This window comes from Phalangium opilio, unplaced genomic scaffold (genome assembly GCF_054372755.1).
Source record: "Phalangium opilio isolate 3A_F unplaced genomic scaffold, DU_Popi_V2 ptg000088l_1, whole genome shotgun sequence".
In the NCBI taxonomy this organism is placed as follows: Eukaryota; Metazoa; Arthropoda; class Arachnida; order Opiliones; family Phalangiidae; genus Phalangium; species Phalangium opilio.
The window spans coordinates 5,418,818-5,436,034 of record NW_028324193.1 but is presented as its reverse complement, the minus strand read 5'-3'; positions in this window follow the sequence as shown (position 1 = coordinate 5,436,034).

The following is a 17,217-nucleotide window of genomic DNA, read 5'->3' as shown; positions in this document are numbered from 1 at the left end:
TGGGACACCAACACAAGAAGATTTTTACCAGCAATATGGGCCGACCTATGTTGGAGATAGGGTGAAACGGCAAGCCGAAGTTCTGGCAAATCGTTTGCAAAACACATTTTTTACGCCAAAAAGAGAGCTAGAAGAAGGGGCTGTCGGTTATGCAAATCCCGACAATTTTCAAGAAGAAATTGTCGATGAACAAGAGAATTTAGCGGAGGAAAACGGGGACAATTTAACGGACTTGGAAAACCTGTTCGAGACGGCCTCCGCTAAACAGAAGAACAAGAAAAAAAAAGAAAAAACCTCGGAAAAAGAAAGACGAACTTCAAAATCTCGGTCCAGTAGTTCCATCTAACGAACGAAGACCTCGACACCATAAATGGCGTGATATTGATTAATAAAATGTAATATTAAGACAAATAAAAAATTGTTTTATTGCGAACAATATCTGTGTACATGTTTTTTTAAATGTAAAGATAAATATAATAAGGCGACATAGTCGTTAAGTTTAAGATTCTGGTCATAGATGGCGTCTAATATCGTCTTTCTAGCCACGCCCTGACAGCGGAGTGCTAGGTACAGACTACAATGCAAACCGCACAGTTGAAAAAATGGATGTTGAATTTGTTGTTTATTGTAAACAACTCGTTTTCCGTATCGTTTTAAATTAACTTTATAGTATCGCGGCGACTTTCCGTAAGTGCAAAACATTTCTACCGTGTCATTGTTAGAAAAGCACGCTATCCAATGTTCTCCAGCCTCTCCAGCTGCTTCATTATTGAATATAAAGCAAAATTTGGGCCTTTTTGGACGTGCTGGGAGTCTGTTTACTGGGAAGCAACCTAAATAGTAGTGTCGCGTTCTTTTGTCGCAAGTTAAGAGAGCGTTTATTTGCGAAGTGTTCATAATTTATTCTTGACAAGACCCGTCTCGGGTAACGAGACTTTTTGTAGTTCAGCGCCGTAGAAAACACCCAAAATTTGCTCCCCCTTTAAATCCGCTACGCGATAGACGGGTGGTGACCTGGGTATGACGTCAACAACGCGAAATATTTCGTCAGTAAACGTGCCTCCCGAGCTGGTTTTTCTAAATACTCTACTAGCTATAGAGAGACGCACGTAGTCGCCAACTTTAAGCCTCGGTGCGTATCGATTACTTCCGTTTGATTTCCCGTACAGTTTATTCCAAATGATTGATTCGTTATCTATATTAACATGAGCCGGTGCAATTCCAGTAGTTGAATGAACCCGTTCATTATAGGCTTGAGTAATTAAAGGTAAATATTTAACGTAATTTTTATTCCCCGTGGCCGTAATAACCCGGGCAATTTGTTCCTTAATTGTTCTAATAAAGCGTTCCGCTAGACTGGCCTTATGCTGACTCCGGGCAAAATGTATTTGCACATTGTTTCGTTTCAAGAAGGAAGCAAAGTTGCGCGAACTAAATTCACCCCCGTAGTCGGTGTATATTTTTAAAGGGATTCTCTCTCGAAATATTTTTTTAAAAGCTTCGATAACCTCGCCAGATGTTTTGTTTCTAAGAGGTACTGTCCATCCGTAGCGGCTTAAAACGTCAATGACGCACAAAACATAGCGAACATTTTTATTAAAACGTTTTAATTTTGTTAGATCCAACAAATCAGCTTGAAAAACGTCATCGATAGTCGAGGCGTACACCTGGTTGGTTTTGAATCGGAAACGTCGAAATCGGTGTTTCGTGTAGGCGGGTTGTTTCTCGAGAAAGGCGACTAATTTGGCTTTTGGCACGTCCGGTAAGGCCTTTTGTAATCTCGCTAGCGACCCATAGGCGGCCGGATTAGCCACGTCGTAATAAATTTTTCTAATTTTAGCGTCCATGTCTTAACAAGTATAAATAACGACTAAATGGTTTCCCAATAAACAACTTTATTTAATACACGCAAAGGTATTTTATAAAAACAATATCAGTTAAACAAATACGCTATATCAGTACATTTATCTTAATAGCCATAAATCAAGGCATTTTTTAAATCGGCAAAACTGTTGACAAAATAAGCGTAAATATCTTCTTGATCCTCGATCCATCCATGGTCGGTCTCAAATTGATGCAAAATTTTCTCACGATCCAGTTGAGGCAACGCTTCGTGCAAATTACGCTCGACTCGATCGCTGAAATTTGTGTCAAATTCCGAGCAGCTTTGAGAGTGGCATATTTGTTTTCGACACTCGACGTTGGCGCAAGTGGAAGTGACGTCAAACAAAGTGGTAGTGAGCTCGTTTAAAATTAATTCGCGCATGCGACAGACAGCTATCCCTTTAGCCTTGAGAGCCTCGTCAATCAACGGCTTTAAATCGATCAATGTCTGCCATCCTGTTTTGTTCAGGCTAAATCCTTCGCTGGTGCTAAAGTTGAGGAAATAACGACTGCCGCTGCCTCGTTCATAGTATCGAAGATCGATTAGACGTTCATCTTTCGAGTTGACGAAGCATTCCAGCTTGATGCGCTCTTTGACGGGCAACCAAATATGATAGCGAGGTATTTTTCCGTCAAAAAAGGACGTAAGTTCATTTTGAAACCGAAACAAAGCGTACCAGGCGTTAGGTTTTAATATAGTTTTTGTACGCGTATCCGATCTTTGAATTAAAATTTTAGGTTCAATCGATTCAATGACGCAAATGTCGAGCTTTGGTGTGACGGTGTGTACTTGGTGCATATTGGCTCGCGACTGATATTGTATTTATAAAGTTTTAGTCTTTTATACGTTGGGGTGATTATAAATAATTTCTCTGTTTTTAGATATTATTAATTGGTTGTTTGGAAATTCGGCCATGACAATGCACGTGACGTTTTCGGTTAGCGGCGAGCTAAATCTTAACGATAAGCGCAAGTTACCAGTCTGGGGCATGGAATTTAGGCCTAACGAAGCGAGATGTTCTCTTCTCAAATCAAAAACAACGACAAAAAAGCCTTTTTTATATAAATCGTAAGAAATAATATTTCCTCGGTCAAGACCTAATATGTCGAGCCCCTCGAATAAAGAATTGTGACATCTAACGTATTGATCGTCGGCAAAATTAGGCGTAAAGGGGATATCGGGAGAATTTTGTGAATTTAAAGAGAATTGCATGAAATCGAGTTTGAAGTGTTGGAGATCCAGGAGGTTAGAAGTTGCTTCCCCTACAAATTTTTTATTAGTAACGAAAGCCACGACAGTTCGCGAGGGTAATTGCCCCGTAAACAAGCTGTCCCTAATAAAATCTTGCGTTCCGGTGGTTATTAAGAAATTTTTCATAACAATAGAGTTTACTTCGTAACGAGCGTTTATTCCCGAATTTAACATCTGAGCGTGAGCTAGCTGCAGCTCTGGATTAACCTCAATTTCGCGCGTAAACAAGGTGCATTCCGTTAAATCAATCTTATACTTTTTGCCCGTTTCATTGTGAATAATAGCAAAATCCGTGGAGCTTCGATGAAGTCTAATTCGCACCTCGATATTATCTAGTAAGAATTTGGGCGTTTTGAACATATCCAAAAATAATTCGCCAATTACATCGCACGTCTTTGATTGTGCCACGCGTTTAGCGCGACGACCAATACCATTATCTTCCTTGTTGATACTGGCGTCCGCTAAAGCCGTCGCCGGATCGATAATGGTATCCAAATAATATAACATAGAAGTTAACCAGGAATTGGCCGCCGTTTGTCCATAATTTAAAAGTATTTTAAAATAGGCCATATATGGGTACATATTATTAGGTTGCTGGACAGCGACGCCATTAAGAAATAATTCTACTTGACAAAATAGCGAGGCAATTATTAAATTTGTTACCGAGACTTTCTTTTCCGCATCTGGAAAACGCGAAATTTTAATCTCAAAAGAGTTTTAGTCAAATCATGATAATTGTTAGAGGGAGGAATGATAAATTCTATATATTTTGCATTAGTTAGGGGAGCAATTGGATAATGAGCAGTCGTTTTAGTCCCAACAATATTATTATTCACCACTGGCTATTCAAATACTTCAAAGTCGGAAAGAACACTTTCGTAGGTCGACATGTTTAGTCTAGAAAATCGCGTTTAGTGCGTCGCTAAACACGTTTGCTCCGGCTTGTTCTAGCAGTCCTCTTTCGTTTTCGGCCCGTCCCGCTTTGAGTGTTGACGAACCGGTCCACGCCTTTATGTAGTAGGGAATTTATAGATTGTTTGACATTTCGTTTAATCGATTCTCGAGGTGATATTCCGGGGTTTTGGGCATCGCTAATTACTCTACTCGTTAACCCAACAGCTTCGGACGCCTAATAAAGGGTGTAATTTTGCGCAATAAAGAATTGAAAATACCGCCAACACTAAAACGACCCCCCGATTGGAAAACGTTTGCGTGTAAAGCCGGAAGGGAGGATCCTCTTTGGAAATACAGAGTATATCTATTGGGTACCATCGCTCAAGTTCTATTGACGTCGACGCCTAAAAAACAGTTTAATATATACTTTGCCCAAATTAAACGGGATATTTTCCCCGTAATCGGATTTCAATTCAATTTCAATTTCTTGTATATCGCTAGTTGAAATTGGATAAAAGTCGATATTATTAAATATTTCCTGGTTCTCCTCGTCTAGCAGCGAAAAAGCCGGCATTTTTATGAAACGTAGCAGAGGGGCTTGACCACCACCCACTACTTGTTGACGGATAATATTGGTATAAACAAACATGGCATCGACGCCTCTCATGATATCCGCGGGGTAATCCGAAGTCTCGTTATTGATATACCGATCCAACTGATTACTACTAAAACCCAGCAATCGTCCCAATCCTCGTCCGGGTGTTGTTTTGGGAAACAAAATTGAGACCGTATCGTTTAATTTTGAAACCGTCACGGTTCCGTCTACATTCTGCGTAAATTTTAGACTTTTTCTATGCGTCGGCGACATGGCTTCGCTCATAGCACTTAAAACATCGCTAATATGATAGTATACCCCGGAAGGAATCTCGCACGCGTAATTGTCAACTCGTTTGCCTTGAGACCCGGGTACATACGGTTGGTCAGCATAGTCGGGATCTTCTGGAAATCTATCCACATCGTATTCGCTAGTCCAAAAATTATTATTAGCTGTCAATGTCATTGATCTTAATCGGGGATTTACCAAAGCTACTCCCGAGTGACTGTGTTTAAAAAATTCTCCCTCTTCGGGAATGTTAAATAACTTGGCCATTGGACCAGCTACCGATACGCGAACACCTGGCTCTATTTCGAGACGAACATAGTATCTATTTTCCGTTTCCGTTTTGAGAATGTACATTTTAAAATACTGGCGAGGCATATATTTTTGAACACCCAATAACTGATTTATAATTTTTAAATGTAAAGAGAAGGGAATTACGGCCCCGGTCGCCGTCAAATCGCAGGTATATTCGCCCGCGGGTATTTTAATTTTTGTAAAATTAGTCTTAGTAAATAGATACATTAGCGAGTCATGAACGCGATAATTGACAAATGTGTCATTAGTTGTTTTGAAATGCGTAAAATTACGCTCCAAAGGTTTAGTGGATAGAAACGTCCCACCAACGTATTCAGCTTCTAAATTTAATATATCACGCAATTCTTTTGGGAAGAGCATTTCAATTTTTGCCGGACAATGGACTCTAAAATAATGCTCCGCTCCTTGTTTAATAACGCTAAATTCGGCCTGTTGCAATCTTAGAGGGTCAAAATTGCGCGCAGTTATTTGGAGGTTTTCGGCAATATCTTCATAAATCTTATAATCATCTGTCGATCTAAACTCGCCTGACATTTTAAAAAAGAAATAAAGCCACGGTTCTTCCCAAGGGGTATAGCGCTTTATGGTTCTATTAACTCGATATTCTAGATATGCATTGTTTTCGTTTATGGTATATTCTTGTACCGTCATCCTCAAAGGACCAGATTGATTGCGTCCTGTGTAGTATTTATTGGGGTCAAGATCGAGCAATTTAGCTAGTTGGGGAGAAAATTTAATTTCCACCCATTCCGGTGTTTTCAAATTATACATGATAGCATCACCCCGATTATCTATAGTGTGATATGTTACTTCAATTTTTTTAAATACTAATTTTTCTAAAGTACGCGTTACGGCTCTATAAAGCCCTTCGGCGTTTTTCTCTGGCGTTTTACTGGCTCTAAAAGTTTGCGGTAAGAACAATATCTTATAGTTATCATAATCTTCGGGGTTAATTTGCTTAGGCTTTTCAGAGATAATTGGCTCGGGTTTTTTCTTTGGCGGATCAACCGGCTGCGGAAACAAGGGTTTTTCATCAACCGGTGGTGGGGAGGGGGTCGGTAATACGGGTAGCTCAAAAGTAGAGGATGTTGTAGAGTCTGGAGATTTTGAGAGATCAGGCTTGGATAGGTCGGGTTTCGATAGGTCGGGGTTCGGTAAGTCGGGGTTCGGTAAGTCAGGTTTTGAGGGGTCTGGAAATATATATATTTCCTCAACCTCTGTTGGCGAGGGGGTCGGCGTCAGTGGTTCAGAAATAGCGGGTTTTGATAGATCGAGTTTCGGTAAGTCAGGCTTTAATGGGTCTGGTGTTGGAGTTTTCGGGTCATCTGGAAGTTTCAGGGGATCTGACTCCGGCTTTGGCTTTGGTTGTTCAACTTTTGGTACTTCGGACTTTGTTGTCTCCGGCTTTAGCTTTGGTTGTTCAACCTTTGGTGGCTCTGTAGTCAAAATCTTTGAAGGATCTGAAGTAGACGGGGTTGGCCTAGTTGTTGTTGTTGTAGTAGTAGTAGTAGATGTTGGGCTAGTTGTTGCGGTAGATGTTAGGCTAGTTGTTGTGGTAGATGTTGGCTTAGCCGTTGTGGTAGGGGTTGAATTAGTCGAGCTTGGAGGTATTAGTTTATCCGTACTTGGAGGTATTGGTTTATTTGAACTTGGAGGTATCGGTTTAATCGAATTTGGAGGTAACGGTTTACCTGAAGCTGGAGGTAACGTTTTAGATGGGTCAGGCCCTGAATATGTTGGATAATAAGGCTTTGGAGAGGTTTGTTTTGGAATAGTTATTTTGGGTGGTGGTGGTGGGGGAGGGGTTATTTTGGATGGCTGTGGTTGAACAAATACTACGGGTTCAGTCGTAGCAATAGGTATCGGAAGAAAAGGCGTAGTTCGCGGTAAAATAGGTATAGATGGCGGTAGAGGTTTATATTCTGGTTGAGGTTTTTTTCTTTTTGGCGGAACCTCGTGGCTTGTTTTACGTTTAATACCTGCCTTAGGAATGTACTTGTAATCAAATTTTTTTTAAAACTATCTCCAACATTATCAATTTCGATTTCCACGTAATTGTTAGTGTAATTTAAACTTATATTTTTAGCATGCTTTGATACAGGATATTTGGATATATAGGGAACATCTTCGTAATTATTCTCCTTAAATTGAAATAGCGTGGCCAAGGGGGAATCAGCTGGTATTTTGAACCGTATGTTTTCCTCTCCTAAAACTTGCAGGTAAACGGGATAGTTTGTATCTAACTGTTTTCCTAGGGCCCCGTCTTTATATTTATTCACTAATTTAAAAGATAATTTGCCTTTTAAATACGGATGACTGTTTACATCATCATTTAACAGCTCGACAAAATTTTGGGGTAGTTCGTACTCTTTGGTCTTGGTATAACGATTGACAGGTATCTCTATTTTTTGATATTCAACAGGCTCTCTAACAGCTGCATAGTTGTCACGGTTTGGGTCACTTACGGCCTGAATTTCAAACTTGTTAAACTCTTCGCTTATATTCACCCAATGATTTGGAAATATGATTTCTGCCAACCCAACTTCATAATCACTAGTCAAGTTCAAAGGTTGATGCAAATAATTTTTAAAACTTGATTGGGTATTGTTTGGGTATATATCTAGACACGTATTAGACGCTAAAGTTAAAAAAAGTCGTCATTCATGACTAACGCCTGTTTATCAACTAACCCCAACTTCTTAAACTAACCTTATTTTATACATAAAAAGATCGTCCATGGCTCGGTGGCTTGGCCAGGATTTGAACCTGTCACCTTTTAGGTATCACCATAGTAAACCCTGCCTTTACCCATTGAGCCATGGACGATCTTGAAAAACACTCAGTTTATTTTCATCAAAACAACAAAATTGTTAAGCCTTTAAAGTCGCTATCCTTGAAACATCTACGTGAATAGTTAATTAAACCCGACCCGCTTCCAATAAAATATTTTCCTCAAAACAAGGAAAGTTTTAAGTCGTCATCCTTGAAACATTTACGTGCATAGTTAATTAAACCCGACCCGCTTCCAATAAAATATTTTCCTCAAAACAAGGAAAGTTTTAAGTCGTCATCCTTGAAACATCTACGTGATATTCTAGTATATAAGAGTCGTGTTTTAAAGAGAGAGTTACCAGTTACCTGGCTACGCTCTCCTGTTTAACCGTGTTCAGTACCATCTCTACTAAGATGACTTTACCCGCCGATCGTGGACTCACACAGCTTTTGCTGTGTGAGAAGAGACCAAATTCGATTTTTCCATCCGTCTTGGCTCAGGAATAGCCTGGGAAGAGACCAAATTCGATTCATGTGCCTCGATTTCCGCAACTTGTTTTGTAATCTTTACTGGCTACATTTGGCTGCGCAAAAAGTTGCGGAAATTTGTGTGAAGTCGCATTTTTGCGGCCCACCACTAAACATTGATCATGGTTCCCTTGTCTTCAGGAGGTTCATGAATCGACCTTCATTGCAGTAGTCAGTTGTGTGCACGCAAATGACACTGCAATGAGGGGAGAAGTTCCGGCGCCATCGCAAATGACACTGCAATGAGGGGAGAAGTTCCGGCGCCATCGCAAATGACACTGCAATGAGGGGAGAAGTTCCGGCGCCAACAACCAGGCCAGGACGAGAAGACCAGGCCCCACAGTGGCTCGAATGCAACTTCCTTCGGGAGATAAAGGGTCAACGAAGAATTTTATGGGACATGGCCCATACAACCCAACAAGCCCTGCTACCGCATAAGGTTCTGCGTACCCTGCACCAGTTGGAGCACGTTCTCTTCAGTGAGGCCTTGACTTCGATGTCCTTCTCAAACTTAACAGCTGTTCGCTCGATCAACGTGGATTTAAAGAGCGGCTTTCAGTTAAGATTTCGACTAAAATATCAAGTTTTGAAAATCAAAATGTCACTTTGAACAAGATGCTTTTTACACTAGAGATAAGAACAATTACCTTCAAAATTACGATTTAAAGAGTGGTTTTCATTAGCGGTAAAAGTGGCGGTAAATATTTTTGGTTTTTTAATTTAGAATTCAGTATGTAACACGGTTTTTTTATGTGGGAACAAGCCACAACTCAAAGAAAAGAAGTATTGACCTTCTTAATGACAAACAATGGCAATATCTTTGTTTCTATTTATATTCTTGTTATTCTCTATTTTATTGTATATATTATTTGGTATTTGTTATTAAAAAATCTTTATTTGTATATTTGTCTTTGTTTCTCAGACATGGGCTTATGGCGGGAAATTCAAACAGGGATCTGGCAAAATAACACAAGTCTGGGTTGGTTTAGACTTGTTTGGGGCATAGCATGGTGGAAGGCAGGAATACCCCTAGCACGGTGGAAGGTAGGGAATATCAGGTGAGATTTCTCCATAAAATAACACAATCTAGGATTGGCAGTTTGGTTGGAGTTGGGTAGTGGCGGCCATCTTGGGGTGGCGGCCATCTTGGATCCATGCGTATCTGTATAGTCCCTACTACTAAAATCTAGCTTAATTACCTGCCATCGGTAATCTAGCTTAATCACCTGCCATCGGTAATCTAGCTTAATTACCTGTCATCGGTAATCTAGTTTAATTATCTGTCATCGGTAATCTAGCTTAATTACCTGCCATCGGTAATCTAGCTTGATTACCTGTCATCGGTAATCTAGTTTAATTACCTGTCATCGGTAATCTAGCTTAATTACCTGCCATCGGTAATCTAGCTTGATTACCTGCCATCGGTAATCTTGCTTATTTACCTGCCATCGGTAATCTAGCTTAATTACCTGCCATCGAAAATCTAGCTTAATTACCTGCCATCGGTAATATAGCTTAAAAACCTGCCATTTGTAATCTAGCTTAATTACTTGCCATCGGTAATCTAGCTTAATTACTTGTCATCGGTAATCTAGATTTATTACCTGCCATTTGTAGTCTAGCACAATTACCTGCTATCGGTAATCTAGATTAATTACCTGGCATTTGTAATCTAGCTTAATTACCTGCCATCGGTAATCTAGCTCTATTACCTGCCATCGGTAATCTTGCTTATTTACCTGCCATCGGAAATCTAGCTTAATTACCTTCCATCGAAAATCTAGCTTAATTACCTGCCATCGGTAATCTAGCTTAATTACCTGCCATCGGTAATCTAGATTAATTACCTGCCATCTGAAATCTAGATTAATTACCTGCCATCGGTAATCTAGCTTAATTACCTGCCATCGGTAATCTGGATTAATTACCTGCCATCGGTAATCTGGATTAATTACCTGCCATCGGTAATCTAGATTAATTACCTGCCATCGGTAATCCAGATTAATTACCTGTCATCGGTAATCTAGCTTAATTACCTTCCATCGAAAATCTAGCTTAATTACCTGCCATCGGTAATCTAGCTTAATTACCTGCCATCGGTAATCTAGCTTAATTACCTGCCATCGGTAATCTAGATTAATTACCTGCCATCTGAAATCTAGATTAATTACCTGCCATCTGAAATCTAGATTAATTACCTGCCATCGGTAATCTAGCTTAATTACCTGCCATCGGTAATCTAGATTAATTACCTGCCATCGGTAATCAAGATTAATTACCTGCCATCGGTAATCTAGATTAATTACCTGCCATCGGTAATCCAGATTAATTACCTGTCATCGGTAATCTAGATTAATTACCTGCCATCGGTAATCTAGCTTAATTACCTGCCATCGGTAATCTAGATTAATTACGTGCCATCGGTAATCAACACTATAAGTGTCTAGAGTTTGGCCACGAGTGCTTTTAATTTCTCTTGAACTCGAAATGTTTGAATGCACTTGTGTGTTACTCTCCAGAGGGAATTTTGACTGGGAGGAATCGTTAGTTACAGATATCAAAAATGAGGGCTTTTTGATTTTTACGTATAGTCTGAGAGCAACTAGTGCAAACTTTACTGGCGTGGAGGTTTGTGTCAAGAAACTGGATTGATTTCTTTAGTATAGTGTGAGTAGAGTCTTGTTATTGAATTGTTGTGGTACAAAGAGAATTTCCGGAGTTCGAGAGGTGAGACGAGGTTGGAGACGCAGGATGTGATAATCAGCAGAACTTGCACGTATATTATTCAATGAATCGCATCACCACGCCGAGTGTAATGATTTCATTTCTTTTACAAATTTTCTAAATCTGATTCACAAGTTCGATTAGTCTAATGTTTATGGTGAAAGTATCGAAACCTATAAAGTGTGCTCCTTTAAGGAAGCTTTATGGAATTATTTTATTTTATGTTTTTGAGCCATGTAAAAAAACACATCCAGACATTAAAATTCTAAAGCTTTATCAGAGGCATGAAAGCTTAAAAAAATTCACAACTAATCACGCCTTTATCCTTTCTGCCTTCTCTATTTAAATGATTTAGGGCAGGAGAGACAGGATTAAGGTTCAGAATGTATTGTTATTTTTATTTTTTACAAGCTTTGAGATATCCCTAATCCCAGGTTTTTAAGTGAAAAGTAACAGTTCTAGAGTTCATTAAAATAGAATGGTTTAGCACCTTTCAATAGGTTTGTATTTTAAGGAATTTGCGATCAACAAAAGTTTCAAGGCTTGTAATCAAGTATTAAATGTAAAGATGTAACCGAGGGCTTCATCGGTAACTTCTTCGTTGACCAAATGATTGCCACAAATTTTTATCTTCCTTTTAGACATGATGTTTTCAACCATAGAGCCTTTCTCTCTAAAACGTGAGTTTGATCCACAAACAAAGCATTTATGACTTCCTGTTGCAAGACACTTTACAGTCAATTCCATGATAAATTCTGATGGAACCATGGCTGACTGTCATTGCGTTTCGGAATTGTTTTGTTTAGTTTTTGTGATATCTCTTATCTACTTGTAAATGAATTCCTAGCTTTGCCCAATAACTTGAACTTGTCGAACAGGCAGGGTTTTCCCAGGTCCTATTTTAACCATGGTTAAAACCGTCTTGGGAAAAACCTCTTTTCCCCAGTTTTTTTAAGTTTTAAAATAAAACAAGAATATTGAGGTTGAAGAGTATACAAGATTTACTTTTATTTTTTAATCCATATTACCAATCGGTATTCATGCTTGCCTTTAACACTCTATAGCAAAAACTAGGGTTGTAAGTCGGAAAATGACCGAGCTATATTTTTCCGGAAGATTTTCCGTATTTTTCCGCTACAGGTTTTTCAATTAAAAAGTTAAAACTTTAAAATTTTTCAATTGCCTTTCTTTTCAAAACATTCATTATTTGGTTTTAGGTAAATTCGGAGGGGTAAAAAATTGTCCAAGGGAACAGAGTCTAGTGACCCCTATTCTCTATAGGAAATGCTCACTCATTTGCTATCGCTTGCATGCATAGGGTTACTGTTTGCTCTTATGACGGTATAAGGCGTTAGAGAGTCGAGACCTAACCGTTAAGAGACCCAAGTGAAACTAAAATTATCAGGCATAAAGGATAGTGATCGTCATCGTCTGCGTCATTGCAAGGGAACGAGGTGTAAGGTTGTTAATGTTATTAAGTTTGTTAACCCTGTTTAAAGTCACAAATTATGGGAAAATCAACCACTAATATTTGGTGGTACTTAAATAAATCTACTAAAGATGGAAAAATAACTGGAGAATGTTTTAAATCTTTAAAAGTTAGATAAATTGACTCAAAGCTCACATAATTGCTAGTTTTATATTTTTCCCATTAGCGGAAAATTTTCCGCGAAGAGGAAAATTCTCCGAGTTACGTATGTCACGGAGAGGTTATAATCTTGACGAGTCTGGGTGTGTGTGGGGGGGTGTGTGGGTGTAAGTGTCTGTCACCGCGTTCGCAGTTGGGAAATCGGAGCAAACGTATTTTTAGTTTCCGGACTGCGTTCGCAGTTCACAGAAATTCGGAAAACTGTCTCTACTTGATGGCCTCTAACACTACCATGCGCTAGTCTTCCGTCTATACCACATAGACACCAATCTGCAAAATTGGCTTCTAACATCACAATCAACTGGTTTTTCATCTATACCACATAGACACCAATCTGCAACACTGGCTTCTACTCTATTATCGCTGTTATGGTTAAGATTTACGCGGTGATCAGCTAGGGTTACGAGGAACTTCTAGCCTCCCTAAGGTGGGATCACCACCAAAGGTTTTCGAAATTGCGCACTTTCTTAATATTTACTGGGAGACTTTGGCAAAGGCAGTACGCTAGCGGGGAAACCAGAATAATAGTTTAAGTTCAAACGATATTACGAATAAAGTTTCTTAAAACGATGTAAGTATAACTAAAGCAAATATCTGACGAAGATAATAATTAATATCAAATAAATTTAAGAAATTGTTTAAGAAAAACCTCTATCAATCAAACATTTCTAGTCATTAGGACGAGTAATGAAGATTGCGTATGAAGTCGAAACACTATACACATTTCATATTCAATATTGAGCGAGTAAAAAAGACGTTACTCCATTGTATTACAAACCACGGAAACTCTTTTGCAAAGCTAATATCGGACAAGTAATGATAACGTTAGTTAATAAAAAAATGAGTAATAAGGATACAGCTTCCACTCCATGTTTCATATTTTATAATCCTTCCTTGTTTTAGTATTCGAGATAATCCTGTTTCTCAACTCAGAATTAATACGGAAAGAGTAAAGTAGAAGTCTATGTGTCTGTGTCTGTCTGTCTGTCTGTTGTTACACCCACGTGACCGCGTTCGCAGTTTGCGTATCGGAGCAAACGTGTTCCCTATTTCCGGACCGCATTGACAGTTCACAGAAATTTGGAAAATTGTATTTCTCTCCGTTGGGTACTCTATTCTTAAGTTCTCATTCTTGAGTTCTCACACCACTATGTTTGGTCTTCGTCCATCCCACATGAACACCAGTCTGGTAATTTTCTGGCTTCCAACACCACCATCTTCTGTTCTTTGTCAATCCCACATTGACACCTGTCTGCACTTACACTGGCTTCTAACACCACCATCCACTGGTCTTCCGTCTATTCCACATAGGCACCAATCTGTATCATTGGCTTTTATTCCATAATCATCGTTTGGTTTTAGGATATACGCGGCGATCAGCTAGGGTTACGAGAAACGTCTAGCCTCCTTTAGGTGGGATCGCCACCAAAGGTTTTCTCAATTGCGCTTTTTCCTTACTGTTATAATGGAAACGAATCGTATATATACCCCAAAATTTGAAGAAAGCGGGCAAGAGGGGTACCCTTCACTTTAAACGTCAATATTAGCAAAGTTTGAGATGATAATAGGTATAACTTTATTTTAATCGATTTAACTATTATTAATGTTAGTTATTGAAGATTAAAATAATTAAAAATAATTATATTTATTTAAATATTAAAGATAAACCTCTCGTGCAAAGAGAGAGATTATCATTGCCTCCTATATCTACCAAGGCCCGTGCATTGTGATATATTTCATTCATTGCCTCCTATATCTATCAAGGCCCGTGCATTGTGATATATTTCATTCATTGCCTCCTATATCTATCAAGGGCCGTGCATTGCGATATATGTTTCAAAACAACAACAAAAATGGGAAGCTCCTCTCACAAGCATAATAATTTCTTTTCTCTGTATATGAAATGAAAATATGGATAATATTGCGCTTCTTTTCTAATGGTATGAATCCTTGCCTGTGTATTAATATTTTACGTAGGAGTAATACGTTTTTAGCGAAGTCTAGAGAGGATAAACATAAGCGAGATTGTTTCGGAAAAAAATACTGCTTCTTCTAATGGGTTTATACTCCTTGTTTTGTCCTAAATGGAATGAAAAATTTGTTAATTTAATGTTTTGTTTATCTATTAAAAGTATTAAAATAAAATATTTTATAATAACAGATGAATCGACGAGTATTTACCAAATTAGGTAAGCGATATTTTAGTGCTCGAAATAGAGCTTGTCACGTAAATTTTGTTAGTTGTGAATCTAGACCCTTTATAGTTTTACTATATCTTTGGCTTCGATATGGACAATCATACTGGCAAACCAAGAAAATTGTTGGAGTATAGCGAGAGCAAGTTAGTTATTGAAAACGTTTGAACAGTTTACTATCTTAAAATAAACTTCCTGCGGTTGCAAAGCAATAAAAAGCGATAGATGCATATTTAGGTTGTTTAAGGGGGTAGTGATAGTCATCTCGACACGGAGAGGTAATATTTTGGTTTTCTCAACTTGTAATTTTAATATCATTGGTTCGGGTGATATAAACTTTAAAACTTTTCTTTCTATTAATCCTAATTTTTTTAAAAAAATATCTGAAAGCACAAAGACTAGAAAAAGTAAAAAATAAGAGAACACAGCGGAATGACCGAAGTGAAAGATATTTAAGAAATGATTATAAAACATCAATTATTTGAAACAAATACTTATTTTATTTTTTTCACCAAAATTACATTTGCCCCAAAGATTTTATCATGAAATTTTCCATTCTTTTCAAAACTGTTCGTGTCAAAACTTTTCTATATAATAAATACATGCGACATACCGCTAGATTTCCAGTAATATTTAAAAGTAATGCAGTGTTAATTTGAAGTGCAATACGTTTTAATACTGGAAAGTTAGCCAAATAGTGAAATAAATACACAGTCCATCTTTTTTTGGGTGTCCATTTACATGTTTCGTGATTTTCGTTTGCTTTACAATGTGTTCCTCGTAAAACAGTAAATCGAAGTCATACCAAATTAAATCAACAGAAACTTTTAAAACAGTTCTCACAACACGCAATAATATACCAAAGGTTTTTTTAATAATATATTTCATCCAAATTTTAATGATTGATTCATAAAACATTTCGAATCATCGTCATTACTCGCTTTATATTAATTTTGATACGCTTATGGTGTTTCGATTCAGATGCAATATTCATTACTCGTTCTATATAAACTCTCACTTGTGTCATTACATAGAAAGAAGTTTATCTAAAATAATTAAGTAATCATAACTGATATTAATTATTTTAATCGTCAGTATTTTAAGTTAATTATAGTTAAGTCGGTTTATGAAACTTAATTCCTAAAATAACTTTAAACATAGCTATCTTTAACGTTATGCTTCTAGGGAACACCTATATCAGAACTTTTGTAAATTTAGGGTATATAATGCTATTGATTCACACTAAGGGATAAGAAAATACGCAATTGCGTGAACCTTTGGTGGAAGCCCTGCCATTGGGAGGCTAGACGTTTCTCGTAACCCTAGCCGCTCGCCGCGTACATCTTAAGCCTAACGACGATGATGGAGTAGAAACCAATGTTACAGATTGGTGTCCATGTGGTATAGACGAAAGACCAGTAGATGGTGGTGTTTGAAGCCAGTGTTGCAGATTGGTGTCTATGTCTTATAGACGAAAGACCAATAGATGGTGGTGTTAGAAGCCAATGTTGCAGATTGGTGTCTATGTGGTATAGACGAAAGACGAAGAACAGACGATGGTGGTGCTTGGAAGCCAGCAAGTACAGACTAGTGTCCATGTGGAGTGGACGAAAACCAAAACTGGTGGTGTGGGAACTCAAATAGAATAGCCAGCGGAGACAAACACAATTTTCCAAATTTCCGTGAACTGTCAATGCAGTCCGGAAATTGGGAACACGTTTGCTCTGATACGCAAACTGCGAACGCGGTCACGTTGGGTGTGACAGACACACTCACACGTCCAGTGTAATACCTCTCCGTGACGTCATCGTCACTCGGAGAGGTAAAAATAAAGTATTACTTACAAAAAATATTAAAATCAGATCTTTTAAAGCTCATCAACGTTCTCAAAGTTCAAAAATAATCTTTAAGGTGACAAAAAGCGGCAGTCATTGCCCAAAAGATTTAGTTTCTCCCTCTATACAAAGTTTCCAAATAGTCTGCACAACGTAAGTCAAAGCATGATTAAAAAAACATGAAATTTAGCACTTAAACTTAATTTTTATCAAAAACCTTAAAAATGGTCCTATAAAAAGGTTTATATTTTGATATAAACCGTCCCCAAACGTAACAAACGAATATTTCA